Consider the following 17,941-nt stretch of genomic DNA (forward strand, 5'->3'; position numbering starts at 1 on the left):
CATACATACATGCAGGCAATACACTCATACAAATAAAATAAAAATAAATAGAATATTAAAATATACATTAAATAAGTAAAGGCTTTCGCTAAACGTTTGCAGGCCCACTGATGTTGCCGAATAAACCACTTCAGTCTCTCCCTTAGTAGCAGCTGAAATAACTCCTCTTTGGCATTAACTGAAGACTTACTTCATCTCAATAAAGCGCATGCCCTTCGGCGCGTGAGAGATGTCGTACCATGTGGTTCTGGCATATCACATGCTTTCCAGATGTTGTTCCTCCACACGGTTCTTCAGACCTTAGTTTCTCTCACTTCAAAATCAATGTTGGTATAGACAACCGTTCCTTTTTGATCAAATGTACATCCATGCACTGAGGCTAATCCATCAGTGAGAATACAGTAGAGATTAGGTGAGCAACTGTTAATTGGATTTTCACTGTTAGGAATGTAATATTAGAATCCAGCCTCTGCTCAGGCCTCACTATCTGCAGCAGCCTCCTCTCACAGATGCCTACAGGAACCCTACTGGGACAATGCCTGTTAGTCTCTAGCTAATAGACATCCTGGGACCAGGAACTCACACTTGGGAAGTGAGTAACATCAAAGGGGATATTGGCGCATTATCCTTCCTTCCCACACCCCCTTCCCTGCCTCCTGCCCTGGAATCAGAGAGCCTGGCCACAGGCTTGTGCTGTAAAACCACCCCATTCTCACAAAGGTATTTGTTAAAAAGGACTGGGTCCTGTCAGCTGGGGCTGGGGCCTGAATTCTCCTCAGAGTTCCCACCCCTTTCCTGACCTCTGCAGGCATTGCATGACACAGGTGCACTTACACATATGCAGGCAATACAGTCATACACATAAAATTTTTTTAAATTATAGATAAAATATTTTTTTTAAATAATTCAAGTTTACTAACCACCTCAACCAAACTACTGAGGCAGTTTCTCTTTGTCTCAAGAACAATCTTTGGTGCGTTTTTCCACTAAATGTAGAGGCAACATTTGAGCGCCTCCCCATATAAAAAGGAGGGAAAAAGACAAAAGAGGATGAAGTATCACTTCCTTCAGGGCTTTGTTTAGGTTGTTGTGATGGTTTGAATAAAACTGTCCCCCAATGGCTCCAAGTATTTGGACATCTTGTCCCCAGCTGGTGGTGCTGTTTTGGAAGGTCTTAGAATGTGTGGTCATGCTGGAGGAAGCACGTCACTGGGGGCAGGCTCAGAGAGTTTTTAGGCCTTGCAGGATCACCAATCGCTCCCTGCTTCCTGTGCCTGCTTGAAGATGTAGAGCTTAGCTTCTGCTCCTGCTCCAGCCACCTCTGCCACCACACCTCCCTGCCATGACAGACTCTGCCCCTTTGGAACCCTAAGCTAAATAAACTCTTTATTTTATAAGTTCCCTTGGTCATGGTGCTTTATTGCAGCAACAGAAAAGTAACTAAAACAGTTTGCATGTTGACATCACAATACAAGTAGAGCAGCCAGGGGTGGTGGCATATGCCATTAATACCACCACTCCAGAGGCAGAGGCAAGCAGATCTCTGTGAGGGGGAGGCCAACCTGCTCTACATAGTGCGTTCTAGGCCAGCTGGGGCTATAGGAAGACCCTGTTTCAAAAAATAAATTAAATAAATAAATAAAATAGAAAGTCTTACAGAAATGACTGCTTTCGGTGCCAAAAATGACCTAATAGCACAAGGTCTAACATGTGGTCTTCTTTCACAGATTAACTCAGGGAAAGGTAGAGGCTCCAAGTTGGCTGTCTATTGGATAGATTTGTTACCACCAGAACTCACCTTGGCCTCTTTCTCCAATATGACAGTTTGGGAGGGATTATAAATCTTCGAGCAGAATTTAAAGAGTAAAGGATCTGCCCTTGAAGGGATGAGGGTGAATGTCATTTTAGGGAACCCAGCCTCCTTTTCTGTCTTCTGCACACACCCACTTGCTAAGTCTGCTCCTCAGCATGAACCCAAGACTCACCGGGCAGCCACCAGATGTGTTAGTAGAGCTAGTACAAAGGCAGTGAATTAGTACCAGTGAGCCTGCAAATACTAGCTGTACACTGCCCAGCTTCTACAGCTACAAATCAAAATAAAATTTTTATGACTCTACTACCCAGACTCCAGTATCCTGCTATAGCAGCTGAAATAAACTAATACACATTAGCAGCAATATGCCAAAATGTAGTAGTTTAGCATGGACTTCTCATCCTGACATGGTAAACAGTGCCCACAGGCACGCTAAAACTGACTATTATTAGAATAGTAAGAATAAATATGAATACCATTTATTGAGAGGGAGGTCATAGAGAGTCTGTGTGGCTTTTCCCATTGCTTACAAATAAGAATCTGTCAGCATTTCCATTAAACACAGCTATTTTCAGAATCCTATACCAACGAAACTCACTTTGGAATGGAAGCATGATTAATAATATCCATCAAGAATATTTCATCATTGTTACACATAAATTCCATTCATCCATATTAATGGAACCCCTAGGGCACCATGTGCATTTCTTAGTATGTCTGTTCACTTTCTTCTGAAAAGACTATTGGCAGATCTACCAGAAGGGAGATATATTATGCAACTAGTTCCATGACTTATTTAAAGCCATAGCACAAAAGAAGACTCAATGAGAATGTTGGGAGACAACTTGCAAAGGTTTCTCTGAGGAAGCAAGGCTGAGGTTCAGACATCCAGGACACAGTAAGAGGAGATGACCAAAGCCAAAGGAGGAGAGGAAAAGTGGCCGACGTAAAGAACCTGACGTAAAGAACTGACGTAAAGAACCAACGTAAAGAACCGACATAAAGAGCCGACGTAAAGAACCGACGTAAAGATGGGGGGGGACCCATTCCACAAAGTTGTTCTCTGACTTCCACATGTGCACCATGGCATGCATACCTCCCACACACACACACATATCATACACACACACATATCATGCACATATACCTATGTATACAAAAAACATTAAAATAAAATATGCCTCTCCAAGTAATAGTACATACTTAAATTCTAAGCCCCAACTGGAACAAAAGGTAGCCTTTGGAAGTAGTTGTCCTGCAGTCCAAGGCCCTGGCTGTCAGAACAAACACTATCATTTACACTCTGCTTCCTGGATTTCTCTCTCCACCTTGATTGGTTTGCCTTCACCTAAGCCACCACCACCCCTCACTTTGGCCTCCTCCCTGTCACCCCATAATCTGGCCTCTACACAGCAGCCAGGGGGATTCTCTGCACATTTAAATCTGGTCCCCTCACGCTCTGTGCCTGGGAGCACTGGAGTCCTTAGCAGTCCACAGGGCTTCCATGCAGAACTTGGAAGGTGAACGGCAGTAATCTAGGCAGAGGTGACACGGAGAAAGCAGACTCCAATAGTTTACAGGTGCAGAGAATGAGTATGCCATCAGGAAAACAGAGACCCAGTTCCATATCCATCAGCAGAAACCTCGACTAAGCCAGGCAAGCAAAACTCAAAACAAGCCAGGGTGCACTACACCAGGAATGCCAGGCCTTAGACACAAAGGAAGCGCTGAGCTAGCCAAGATGTTCTGCTTCACCTTGAGACTTCAACAGAGAAGTCAGAGGAGGGGGTGGAACCTGCGTGCGTTCTCTGTCACCACAAGTGACACTCAAATGAGGCTTTTAGTAAGTTCCTTGGAAAACAAACAAAATAAAATGCTATATTTACCAGAATGAGAATGAAAGAAATAGAAGAAAAAGGGCCCCAAAAAGACAACATTAGTCAAATTACGTTTTTTGCCACTTAACTACCTACTACAAACATCTCTGACATAAACACAAATATAACTCCACATGCACATTTTAATGTCTGCATAATCTTAATTACATGAGCATAACAGAGTTCACGTACCTGTTGCCTACTGTGAGATATCTGAATTCTTAGTAATTTGTTTCATCAACAACTATGCAATGGATATTCATGAACATATGCTTTCGTACATTTTTGTGAGGCTCATTTTAAGGCACTTATGACACAGAATTGCTAGATCAAAGACAAGCATGTTTTTGTCCTCTAACACATACCCACAGCTTGTGCTTACAGTCTCACCAGCAGAACACAGAATCCTTGCTCCTCGTACAGGATTATTCCCCTCATTTTTGCAAATCGGACAGAAGACTAGTCTCTACAAGATATTTTATGTAGTTTTATTAGAAAATTTCACAGGTAGAACCTTTTTGTGAAAAGTAATGGCCTATTTGTGTTCCCTGGATCCAAAGAATCACTGGGAGTCAGTCAGTTTTAGAAATCATCCTTTTGAACACACTCCACAGATACATATCATGAACACACAAACCCGAGGCCACCATACATCAAATTTTGTAGTAGAGAACAGCTAACAAGTTCCGGGTCACAGTGCCTTGGTAGATATGCACAAAAGTGGCACAGAATCAAGAGGCTTCCAGAAATTTGAAAGGAAAAAGACTTAGAGAGGATCGCCTACTTGCCCAAGGCCACAAGAGAAAGAAATCTTCTCACAATGCAACAGAATCAAAGTAAAACATTACTTGGATCACAGAAATCTTAAAATCTGAACAACTGTGTATCTTAAGTAGGAGAACACTTTTTCACAGCGGAGATGACCTTGGAAGAACAATTAACTTTATAGTACAAACTCACCATGTAGGGATGTTTATAGAACATTATGTATTTCAAACTGGTATTTTTAAGGAAACAATTAAAAAGGAACATGCTTAGAGCGAAAACGGAGAGGGCGTATGTTGGCCAAGAAGCCGTGGTTCAGAGCTCTTTCTTTCTAAGGTGACTTGAAAGCCACGGGCAGATGCTGTTCTTTGAAAGTGGGGGGTTCTCCAGATGGCAAAGTCACACTTCATCCTGCAGGCTGATTTCAGGTGTGGAGCAGTGATGTGATGCGGTGGGAAAGCAGGTATCTTAGAGCAATTAGACCTTTGTTGTCTACTCACTACGCAGCACTATTAGTAATCCTTTAGGTCACAGTTCCCTAATTTGTAAAATGAGACTAATTCCAAACTCAGAATTTTTAGAAGATTAGGAAAAACCAAGCAGAAAGTAGGTAAGGTGCTAAGTACCCGGCAATTGACGATTTGATTTTCTCAGATGTGATTAGGAATTGAAGAAGCATGTTTGAAAGATTTTCTTGGCAGAAACTGCCTTCTTAACTATGATCTCACAATTCTTGTAAATTCAAATAATTTTTTGGTACATAATAGTGACAGAAAGCTATCAAGCCAAATCGAACTGTACCCGAAGCCTGTTAAATCATCCAAGGAAAGCAGCTTTTCAGTGAAGAAATTAGGATGTGTAAATTTAAAAAGAGAGTCTTTACTATCTAAACTTCTGATGCATAAAGATCAATGTATAAGGCTTTTCATGCAAAAACAGAAAACTAAGGACATTTCCCTTTCTAGAGTAAATTAACTTAAATGTGAAAACAACAGAACGTAAGCTGGTCATATACGCTGCATCATCTCGGGCTGATATTTTAAAATATGGGGGTTGCTTGTAGCTTATCATTTCAGACTGATAAACTACTTTAAAACATGTGGGTCTCTTTTTCGATATTCTAATTTTCTACTGAATTTTTTGTGTATTTCATACAGAACATCTCAAATGATCTTAATCATCTTCATACTCCCGTTCACCACCAACACCCTCCCATAGCTCCCCCCCACTGGAGCCTATATACTCTATCATCCCTGTTCAGGCCCACTCTTGTCAGTGTCCCCAGCCGTTCCCCTGTGCAAGTCCATCCAATAAGTCTAGTCAGCCTGTCTACAGTCCCTTGTTTTAGGAAGATCAGCTCTTCCTCACCCAGCAGTAATCAGCTGCCTATGTCTCCTCAGGTAAGATTGGGGTCTGCTGTTCATTTCCCCAGTTCTGTGCTGGGATTTTGTCTGCCTGAGTTGCATGGGACTTGTGTATGCTGACACCACTGCCATAGAATCATACAAGCATGTTCCCAGGGGTCTCTTTTAAATTGTTTGGCAAGTTCTCTTACCCAGTTGTCCTCAGTATGCTTTGCTAAAACAAAAACTGGGATGCTAATAATCAAGAAACAGCACCATTTTCTTACGTAGTCCTGTACATCTTTGCTCAAAGTAATAGCTGTTCGGTTATCTGCTTCTTAAAGAATACAAGAAAACATGAAATATGTTATTTCTTTAAATTTAGAGCAAGTTTAAAACTAAAGTTAATATAACCTGACACGACAAATCACTTCTCAATTTCCCAAATTTGAAAACAGTTTTTGTTGTTATTATTAGTCTTTCTGAAATCAGTGATGTACACAGCTTTTTGCTTAGGAAGAAACAGCATCACATTTATACATAAGTTTGCACATTAAGTCAAAAGAACTTGTGTAGCGTTTATAGCGATCATTAAATGCAATAACCATCTAGGTGTGAGGGAGTAAAGAAACTAGAATCCGCTTCTTAAAAAGACTGAAAATACATGAGGTATGCGTTAACCCCTCCGGGCGGTCAGGACTTTTTTTGTTCTTCATTGTCTACATGTGCCTGAGGCAAAGGTGTTACAAAAATGCTTAACAAACCCCATGTTGTTCAAATATGAGGGTTTTGATAAAAATGTAACTTCTATCACATTTTGCCACTTCATGTGATCATCAGAATTCCAACAACACAAAGTCACCATCAGCTCAGCCTGTGATTTTCTTCCTGAAACAAGGTTACTGATGCTCATCAAAACAGGAGCCCCTGGTACTGCGGCTCAGGTTGGTTTTGTTTTTAATTGAGCTGGCTGAGAATTTGACAAAATTGGCTTCAGTCCCATCTAAATTATTTTATCAGTTGTGCCCACAGATACAAGCTGCTTCAGCCTTTGATGTTAGTGCAGACAATTTTCAATAGTTTCTTATAAACAAAAAGGTACTGTGATAAATTTCAAAGAATCAATAGTAAAGACTACTCTCTGGGTGCTATCTAGAGTACAGAAGGATGATAATTCCTCTGCGGGGCGGCAAAAGTGTGTGAGTCACAATATCTTGATCACTGGAGTGTCTGAAGTTAATTGATTAATAACATTGAAATGTTTTAAACTGTAAGTTCTCATATTCATGCTGCAAAGATTAAACTATTTGTCAAAGTTAGCACTTGCTAACTTAAATTCAATTGACAGTTCACTGAAAATCAATAAAATACACATCAACAAAACACAGTTGACACCAAATAAATCCACTATTTTTTAGTAGCCAATGATATTTTTATTGAATGTTCACGATTTTCATACAATATGCTTTGACAGTATTGACACCCCTCCCATATCTGCGTTTCCTCAACTATCCCCCCCACCCAATTGAAGGCACTCTCATATATGCAATATGGCCTATAGAGTCTGATTTGTGTCCCCTAAAGTCCTTCAGTGTGGGTCAATCCTCCGGGCCCACCAAGACTCTCATGCCTGTTAGACACGGTCTTTCCCCATCTCTGAGGCTATCAACTGCCAAAAGTTCCTTAGGTTGGGATGGGATTTTTCACCTCCCTCCTTCCCCATGTCTCTGCTGGGATTTTGTCTGGTTTGAGCTTGCACAGGGCCTGTGCAAGCTGTCACCATTGCTGAGAGTTCATATGAGCAACTGACCAGCTGTCTGGAAGACTCTGTTTCCTGTGGTCATCCACCACCTATGGATCTTTTTATCTTCTTCTTCCTGACCCCTGAGCCTCAGGAGGCAGAGATTTGAAATCGGTGTCCTATTCAGGGTAAGCACTCTGCAGCCTCGTCTTCTCCGCACACTGACCAATTGTGGGTTTCTGTGTTAATCACCATCTGCTGCATAAGGAAACTTCTCTGGTGAGAGGTGAGAGATGCCTTCATCATATGTGTAGAGACTGCACTGACGATGTGTCATGTAGAGTTAAGCATCTCACAGACACTTACTCTCTACATTTGACCAGTTCTGGAACTCTGTAATAGTCTCCATCTGTTGCAAGAAGAAGCTTCTTTGATGAGGGGTGAAAGGTACTCTTGTCTGTAAATATGAGGATGCATGTTTAGAATAAAGTAAGAAATTAACATTGGTCTGGGGATGCAACAAAAGTAGGTTTTTCTCTAGAATCTATGACTTCTCCATCCACGTGTATGTGGCTATGTTTACATTACTGCACATGAGTTCCCTCCCATTGAGTGGGCCTTGATTCCGATTAGACAGCTATTAATTACCCTCAAGATAAAAGGTCTAGGACTGCACCAGCAGCAGTAGTTTGCTGGGCCAGTCATTATTATTTTTTAGGCTTTACAGCTGGGTAGGACCACTGATTGATTTTCTCCCTTAGCAGCTTATATAATGTCCTCTGATACCATGAGAGCTGGTCTTCAGGGATGAGGCTTCCAGGTCAGTTCCAGCTCCATTGCTCCAAGTCCTGTGTCCAAAGTGTGTCCTGCCTCCAGCAATAGGTGCTTACCTTCAAGTTCTGGGAGGTAATCAGGACTGTGGCAACGGACTGTGTTATTTTAGGAGTCTCTTGGACCACCCTGACCAACAAATCAAAGGGAGGTTTCTCCTGTTTGTTGTTATACAGCCTTCCGCTATACACATGCACTCATATATTTATTAGATGTACAGTTTTCAGTAGGACTTTGAACTAATACATTTCCCTCTGGTTTTCATACCATCTAAGCATTATTTATCTCTGCTTTCACTACCAATGTACAACCCTCCCTACTTCCCCGGTTAAAGTACCCCCCTGTGGCCCAAATTCTCTCTGGGTCTCCTGCATGATCAAACCATATAATATATTTTATGTGTATTTATTAACTTACAAAGGAACAAGTACTCAGTGCCTAGCCTCGCGCGGCAGCGACTCACAGCACGCCTTATCACACACTCTACCTGCGGCTCCTGGCTTCCATCCCATGGTTGGAGGAACCAGCCAATCGGGAGACACCCCCTTCCCCTTCTCCCTTTGATAAGTCCTGTCTCCTACCGTCCCTCTCCCTTGAGCTCCTTCTTCCCCTTTATCCCCTTGGATAGAGGAGGAGTGAGAGGAGAGATAAACAACACTTAGAAGGTATGACAGAGGGAAATGCATTAGTTCAAAATCCATTATTTTTGACACGAAATTTAGATACATTTCTAAATAAACTTGAAATATTTCATTACTTCGATCCCAATTTAATATATAAATCAACTTACTAGGAAAAAGGAAAAAAGGCTTTTCTCAAAAGTAGGAGCTATACACCAAATTCAAACGGCATGATTCCCAATTCATCCTTAGCCATGAACTCAAAGACCACTGGTGCGATTAATAAAACTTGGCAGCATAATGCTGTTATTTCTAGTTAAAAGATGTAGCACAATAATGGCTTCTAGCTTCAGACTGCTCCAAGCAGAGTGTAAAATCAATACCCAGATGTAGATTTCCAGTTAGAAGTTAGTTTAGACAAAAAGACAATAAATCAATTATTAGTAGAAAACAGAGTCATGTTTTCTAAAGTCATTTAACTGAAGTCTGGATCTGAAGGTAAGCAATCGCACTTCCTGGGCTGATTTTGAGGTGTACACTGTTTAACAGGAAGTGAGACAGACCACCCTCCCCGAGATGAAAGAACGTACTCTCAGGAAAATCAGATACCAACTTCCAAAGAAGCTTAAAAGTTCACACTGCATGGCCAGGTGTGATTCAACATGGCCTTGTTTCTACATTCTGACTAGCCCCTCAATTCTGATCTTACAAATCCCTGAACCCCAAAACAGAGACAGAGAAACTGCAGTCAAAAGTCAGAAGAATGTGATGAATCTTTTTTGTCTGTCAAAAGATCTTTTTTCTTTTTTTCATTTTTTTTTTTTTTTTTTTTTTTTTTTTTTTTTTTTTTTGGCGTCTCCTTGTAGCCCCAGCTGTCCTGGAACTCACTATGTAGACCAGGCTGGCCTTGAACTCTGCCTCCTGAGTGCTGGGATTAAAGGCGTGCGCCACCACGCCCAGCTAAGATCTTCTTTTATATTGTCTACATAAAAGTCCCACTTGCTGATCTTAATATAACCATTTGCCAGTGGAAAAAACAGATTCCCTTACGAAAATCCAAGTTGGGTTAGTGCTTGTTCTTAACTTCTCAGTTCTCCAAAAACCCTGCCTGGAAAAGAAAGTGAACTTCCTGTAACAGATGAAAGCAGGAGCACTCTGGAAGGACTGTGGGACGCACCTTCACCTCAGGCTCACAGCATGCGGCTGTGTGCCCAAAATGCACTGATTGAGTATTTGAGAGAGCACAGATTCCTCATTCAAGAACCGGATGTTATGTGAGCAAGAAACAGGGTTCAGGAAAATCAAACATGATTTCCATACAGCCTCTGTTTGTGAGACCTCCAGAGGTCAACTCCAGAGTCCTGAGGCGCTCCAAGCTGCATGAGAAAGTAAATTATGACAAGAGAAAAGATAAAACAGCAGGGCATAAAATCTAAGACAACTAGAGCTAAAAAAATCAATGAACAGAGAAGGGATTAGAAAAAGATTATCTTAGAAAATAAGAGACACAGGAAAAAAAAAGGATTTAAACACACATATAGAATGTTTCACCTGCAATACCATAAGTATAGAAGGTATAAATTAAAATGATTTTTAAAGAATAATTTTAAATCATGTAAAAAGCTGAAATCTAATGTAACAAGAAATGCCCTCAATGGCACCTCTACAATGCAGCCTCTACACCAGAGGCTCAGGGAACTTGAAGGAGGAGGATGAAGAAAGGATGTAAGAGCCAGAGGGACATGACACTGGCTGCCAGTTAATACCTTCGAGACCAGACTGGGAAGCTGCTGCAGGAACAATCTCCAATCTCAGTAGTGCGGTGGCCTAAGGAGATCTGCGTGATGACAAAACTAGTTGCTATGCCACAGTGGATGAGGGAAGTGTCGTGGAGTCCCACCTCAAGATGAAGAGCTGCAGGCAATCGGTGGATGCTGAGGAAGGGAGAACAGTTTTCTCCAGGGACGAGCTCCCTGAGAGATTATCTAACCCCAAGTGGGCAGCCCTAAACACAGGTGCACAGGAGCGCTACTAAATGGACTTGGTGCTTTAAATAGATCTGTAATATATACGTGCATATGTAATAGTAATTTTAAGAGACAAGTAATTGGGTAGTAGTGGGGGGCATGGAAGGAGTTGGGGGGATGGAAATAATGCAAACACAATACTCGTGTATAAAATTCTCAAAAATAAACAATAATTTCTAAGTTGTTTTCAAAAATAAAAAAGTGTAACTGACAGTAAAGACAAGTTACATGTTTCTAATCCTACTAATTCACCAAAGCTGCCAAAATTGGGACTGCTGACTATTTTGAAGGCTCCTCCCTGGAGCCCAGTCCTCACTGCTCTCCGACAGCCCATCAGCCTTCTCAAATTCACAGGTAAATGGGAAGCCAAACCCAGCAAAGAGCCCTTCCAGCAAACCCTGCTCCAGCTTGTGTTATTACCTGAGGCTTTCTTCGTCCCAAACCCGTTCCTTCCTCTGTATCCCAGTCTCTACTACCACTATGTTTTATGTGTCATAGCTTTTATTATTTAAAATCAGGCTGAGACTTGACAAGTGAAACACTGAAGTGTCTTTCATAGTTTCAATAGGGGTCCACCAACAACCACCAAGGACTCCTTCTGTTCCAAGGACTCCATTCAATTCAACAAATATTTATTGAGGCCCTACCATAGAATGCGTTCAGGAAGGAAGTCTTTGCACTGCTTTGAATCCATGGCCAGTTGGAGGAGAGAAGCACAGTTCCTCAGAGAAGACTCAGACCCAGGGTGTGTTGTTTGTTGTTTACTTCCTGGGGAAACACCCACATTTTCCTTGAGTGCTTCTCAAAGCTCCCTACACACACACACATACACACACACACACACACACACACACACACACACACACCTCTGCTTGGCACAGCTCTGGACATCCAGACCAGGCAGAGATCCTGGCTCCTATAGTTCTTTGCCGGCTTGTGATTTAGCCGTCACATGTAAGTTACTCAACAAAGACCCTGAGCCTTTGGGTATAAACCAAAGTGCTCCAAATCAAAACACATTTCAAATTATCAAAGGCAGTTCTACAGTATTTAATAAGCCAGGCAACTGTTTCAGGGGAAAGATGGACATGTCAAAGATAATATTTATACTCATGCCTCTGAAAAAACTTCAGGTTTGTGCTTCATGTTTCTAAAAAATACTATAGACTAAAGCAAACTGAATAAAAATAAAATAGGACTTAGAGTGGCGGCAGTGCCTTTAATCTTTATCCTAGTACTCAGGAGGTAGAGGCAGGAGGATCTCTGTGAGTCCATACCAGCAAGAGCTACATAGCAAGACCCTGGCGCAAAAGGAGGGAGGGAGGGAGGGAGGGAGGGAGGGAGGAGAGAAATAAAATAGGATGAAACCTTATGCTTGAGCCATTGTTTTCTGGAATTTCTTGAATATTTATAGGAATGTATGTTTTTCAAACTGCTTTTCTTTTAAAGATCAAAAAAGAATTGTAATACAAAGAGAAAATATCAAACCTGTTTTCATAAAAGTAAAACAGGGAAACTGAGCGTGTAAGCATGCACTTTATTATTAGCCCATGTGAGTCCGCTGTAAATTTGCCGGCCTGTTTCTTGCTGTCTACACAGCAGTCAGAGTGGGCTGTTCGACGTATTTAGCTCTTACTACTCATCACTTGATTTCTTTTTTTTTTTGAGCACAGAAACAAACACCTTCACGCTGTGCTTGTCAAACTGAGACATGCAAAGAATCATTCTACCTCCGAACTAAAAGCTATAACTACTCCTGAACATTAAGGATAGTAACAGACAAAACTCAAAGAAGTTCAATGAAGACGTTACATGTGCAAGTGGAAAGATATGTCACCACACGTGCGTAAGGACATTTTAAAGGAAGTCACAAACAAAAACAGAACCATAAATTTCCAAAAGTAGAATCTTGTAAGATGTGACTAAATTGTTAGACAAAGATTTGTAAAACTACCAACAATCAATTAATGGCATACTGAATATCTCTGAGCTCTAAGAGGAATAATATGAGGTCTCGGTATTCCATGAAGTTTAACTGTGTGAGGAACCACACAATCATTTCATCAGTTAAAGAATATTTTAGACACAGAGCCAGCTTAATCCCAGCACTCAGGAGGCAGAGTCAGGTAGAGATCTGTAAGCCACCCTGATCTACATAGAGAATCCCAGGCAAGCTGGGGCCACAGAGAGACCCTGTATTTAAGGAAAAAAAAAGATTTTGGGGCTGGAGAGATGACTCAGCAGTTAAGAACACTGGTTCTGGCTGTTCTTGAAGAAGACCTGAGTTCAAATCCCAGCACTCACACGGCAGCTCCAGTCCTAGGGGATCTGACAGCCTCTTCTGACCTCCACGGGCATTGCACAACACAGGTGCACTTACCTACATGCAGACATAACACTCAAGCATTACTGAAGCATTTAAAGGTAAACCATCATATTTAATTTTAAAACATTTAAATAATTTAGTAAAAAGACTTTAAATTCTTTTTTTTTTCAACGGGGTCCCCCTAGACTCAGCCTGGCCTGGAAGTCACTATATGGACCAGGCTGGTCTCAATCATGCAGAGATCTGCCTGCTTCTGCCTTCCAAGGACTGGGATTAAAGGCATGCGCCACCATGCCTGGCGTAGAATACTTTAATTCTTTAGAGGCATTTAAATGTGATTGTTAAAATCTTTCAGTTTTTTTTTAAGTAATTGTATTAGAACATCTGAGCCTATTCTTAATAACTTTATGAAACCCCCATAGTAAATCTGGTCATAAGGATACTGAACATTTTCTATTTAAAAACCAGCACAGAAAGTATGAAGAGCATAGCAAATTATAATGAGCATTATTTTTTATAGAAAAAGTTAGTAAGCTACTTGCCAAAGTGTTAGCTGTGCTTAGTTGAGTGGTGTGACTCACCCGGCCTAAAGTTCTCACATTCTATGCACTAATCTGCCCTATTCAGCCCCACTGTAGCTGTAACCAACTACCACAAACTTAGTAGCTTCTTTTATACTCCTAGAGACCAAAAGACCAAAAACAGGTTCCCTAGGCTACGGTCAGGGTCCACTTCCTCAGGAGAGGCCAGAGGAGAAAACCCGTTTCTTCAGTGTCTAGTTTGGATTGTATTCTTTGGCCCATTTCCCCTTTCTCAATCTCCGGTGACTACTTCACGCCTCCCACTCCTATGGCTCCAACTTCTATTTTCCATTTAAAATGACTCCCGCATTCCTTGGCTCCTGGCCCATCTCTTCCACCTTCCTTCAAGGTCAGCAACAGGGAATCCAGGCCCTTGAAGTGTTCACATGGCTTGCTCTCACAGCCCAGACTCATCCAGAAGGGAAGACTGTTAAATCTGATGGACTCCTGCAATTGGCGAGGTTCGCCAGAATATCCAGGATAATTGCTTTTCTCAAAATTCTAATCACATCTACAAGTCCCCTCTTGTCATAAAAGAAAGGGAGCACTCACAGGCTCCAGGGATTGGGGTGCAGACAGCTTTACAGGCTATTCCACTGAGCACACACAGCAATAATTTTCCAAAATAAAATAAAAATAATTTTAATTGAATCAAAAGAATTATCATTTTCCATGTGGGGAATATTCTAAATAGAATTGATTGTGCAAAATCAAGTTCCATTTTCAAATGGCCTCAGACCACTGGCATTTTTTTCAAGAGCCACAAGGATGGTATGACTTCCAAACCTGTTCTTCTTCATCTTACTTCAACTGTACATTTGTCAACAGAAACGGAGTGTAACTCAACAGGCGTACATCATGTATTCTCTTTATCCAGGTTATAACTATGAACATCTGGAACGTATGATCCACAACCGATTATTCTGAGACAATGCAATTCCCAAAATTCTATCTATCCAACTTACTCGCTCCTTCAAAGAAAAAACAGGCTTTCAGGATAATCAGACGCATTTCTGACAGTCTCTCTCTCTTACTAACCGTGTTTTGTGTATCCAGGGGAGAGACTAATTAATAACAAACAAGTGATAACCAGAAGAGAGTCCTGTGTCTGGGAGCTGCCAGTGGTGCAGAAACTGCGGGGCAAGGCACTTCTATGACCTACTTCAACCATTAGAGAACACAGAACTACCAGAACAAGCAAAATTATTTGCTATTTGGCACAAAAATGTTCGTTTCTATTGCAGTATTTCAGTTTATAGCAATGAGTTGGAAACTTTAGCCAAGAAGTAGAAACAATCTGAACTATTCTACCAGCCGTTATCCTAATTCTAATTGCCCTACCATCTATTCAAATCCTTTACATAATAGATGAAATTAATAACCCTGCCCTTACAGTTAAAACTATAGGACACCAATGATACTGAAGCTATGAGTACACAGACTACGAATATCAAGTAGTCTATGATGTGAATTCTAAATGGAGTGAGACAGAAACTTTTGGTCTCAGACAACATTCTAACCAAATAAGCAAAGCTTGTAGTACGTTATTTTGTTTTAGCTTAGTTTTAGCTCTACAAAATGTTTTAGTTCTACAAAATAGTACTTTTGTTATGTATAATATTAAACCCTTCATATGTAAAATTTGATGACTTTCAATAAATAAATAGTGTAAATTGTGCCTTTAAGTGTAAAAGGACTTGGGGCCAAAACTGCATGACCTGAGTAAAGCTTTGCTTTCTGATCTTATGGGAGGTTTTTTAAAAGATTTATTGTATTTTTAATCATATGTGTATGTGTGCCTCTGCATGTGGGTACTGATGCCTGCAGGGGCCAGGAGCTTTGGATCCTGTGGAGCTGGAGTTACAGGGGGCTGTGAGCCTCTTGATGTGCGTGCCAGGAGCTGAACTCAGGTCCACTGAAAGGGCAGTACATGCCCTTAACTACTGAGCCATCTCTCCACCTCCTGATATTATTTGTGTCTTTAACTTGAAATACCAGTTTTTAAATAGCAAACATACTATTTAAAAGATAGACAATGGAATACACAGAAGCCACTGTGGACAAGGAGGGCACACAGTCAGTCTTTTGGCTCTATCAGTCCAACCTCACTGGGTTACCCCTTGTGTTCCCTATTCTTCCAAAGAATTCAATTACAGAAAAGATTATGGAAGATCAGATCTTTTATTCTACAAAAATTTAGACAAGCTACTAGAAGTGTATCAATATCCCAAGATCTACAACACAGATGAAATAAACATCTGTCAAGAGAAAGGCATACAGCCTTCCTGACAGAGGCTACTCTGAAGACAATCAATTATTTCTCAACACTTGCAATTTGGTAAAGAAAGCTAGGCGTGAGTGATCCTCCTTACAACTGTCTGAGCAATGGGAGTACACTGTGTGCTACTAGTTAAAGTTATCTCTGGATAACCTTACAAGTAGTCCCTGACAAGGTAAGCATGTAGGAAATTCAAAGCTTAGGTCAGCTGGACAGTCCTGCGGCCTTCTGATTAGCAACAATGAGTTATGACAAAAGAAAATTCTCCAGGAAATTTGTCCATTGTGCTGAAAATTTAAAAGTTCTAAATACAGGCTGGAGAGACGTTGCAGCAGTTTAGAGTGCCTGCTGCTCTTTCAGGAGGCCCAAGTTTGGTTCCCAACACCCATATCAAGCGGCTCACAACCACCTGTACTCCAGCTCCAGGGGCATCCAGTGTCTCTGGCTTCTACGGGCACCCGTATACATGTAAACATATCGATACCCAGTAACATGCATATGCACATGATTAAAATATAAAATAAATCTTTATAATAAAAAAAAGTTCCAAATACATCCAAAAGAAGCAATGTGTTAGCCACCTGCCCAACCTGCTTCATTATATGCTGTGCAGGAGTCACTCAAGGCAGGAGGATTTACAGCTGAATTGAGTTAAATTCTGGCTATTTCTTGGATCCAATCATGTCTACCTACAACACACCTACACTTTATTTTTGTAAAGCCTGAGGATAGTACAATGAGGCTCCAGGAGTACTGACCTTAGAGCCCCGTACAGAATTCAAAGGAACGGAAGAAGAATCACGATTGAGATTGATGAGCACAAGTGAAGTCCAAGAAAAACCTCCACCTGGCTTGTCACTGGTTACAGGAAAATGGGATTAAGTCCACCTAGGGTGTGTTCATTCACCCTTGACAAAAAACAAGCAAACAAAAATTTATAAAAAGAACAAACATTTGCAAAGCATGATCCTTAGCAAATGGGCAACTCAAATACAACTACTTCTCAAACAAAAGCAACTCTAAGAGGCACTTTCCTGAAGGACCCTTCAGTATTTTCTTAGAATCTACGCAGAATCAGTGACCATTCAAGAATGATTCATTTCATCAATTCATACCAGCACCTCGGATGCTCCTTCCTCCAGCACTTCGTAGTCACAATCAATATACAGCCTAACCCCAATCTTCCAAAACACTCCTGGATCCACGTCTCATTGGAAAGAAGCGTTTTGAACCAACAACTTAATTATACCACACAAAATAATTAACGTCTTCAGACAGTGGCATCTTACACTTTAAAGATGGATGAGGATTACTTAGCCTCACAATTTTGTGTTCTCTTATCTGGATATAATGACAGCATGTTCCAAATCAAGTCTACTATACAGATATTTGTTACTTAAAAACTATTAACAATTAAATGCATTATAAACCTTAGGACACCTCAAGGTTAAAGAGACTCTCTGAAACACACAATCATATTTCCCTAAAGCACTAACAATACCACAAGGACAGCCCAGTTCTAATTCTCCTTACATCCAATAACAGTGTCAACAGGGTGGGGTGTCTTAGACTCCTTTAGGGTTTGCCTCCAAAGTCATTAGGATTCTAGGTGACCACTAACCGTGCCAACGTGAACTCCAGATGCGAGAAGCCTTCTGGACTACAAAATAGTCTGAACTAACCTACACACAGCACTGTACTAAGTACCAAAGCTGTAGTATTTTCAGGTGCATTTCAGC

At 41.0% G+C, this 17,941-nt stretch overlaps 1 protein-coding gene and 1 long non-coding RNA gene across 2 annotated transcripts in view; both read right to left on the reverse strand.

Annotated features, from left to right (window-relative positions):
* The window catches only part of Prkd1 (protein kinase D1), a 371,822-nt gene that overhangs the window by 340,828 nt on the left and 13,053 nt on the right, over window positions 1–17,941 (reverse strand). The gene's annotated exons all lie outside the window — the stretch shown is intronic.
* LOC115069623 lies at window positions 7,247–11,787 on the reverse strand. Its single transcript, XR_003848878.1, has 3 exons — window positions 11,665–11,787; window positions 10,757–10,924; window positions 7,247–7,996 (listed from the first exon to the last, which is right to left on the reverse strand). It is a non-coding gene; the product is annotated as an uncharacterized LOC115069623 (long non-coding RNA).

The sequence above is a fragment of the Nannospalax galili genome, unplaced genomic scaffold (assembly GCF_000622305.1).
Source record: "Nannospalax galili isolate Female #2095 unplaced genomic scaffold, S.galili_v1.0 scaffold554, whole genome shotgun sequence".
Classification (NCBI taxonomy): Eukaryota; Metazoa; Chordata; class Mammalia; order Rodentia; family Spalacidae; genus Nannospalax; species Nannospalax galili.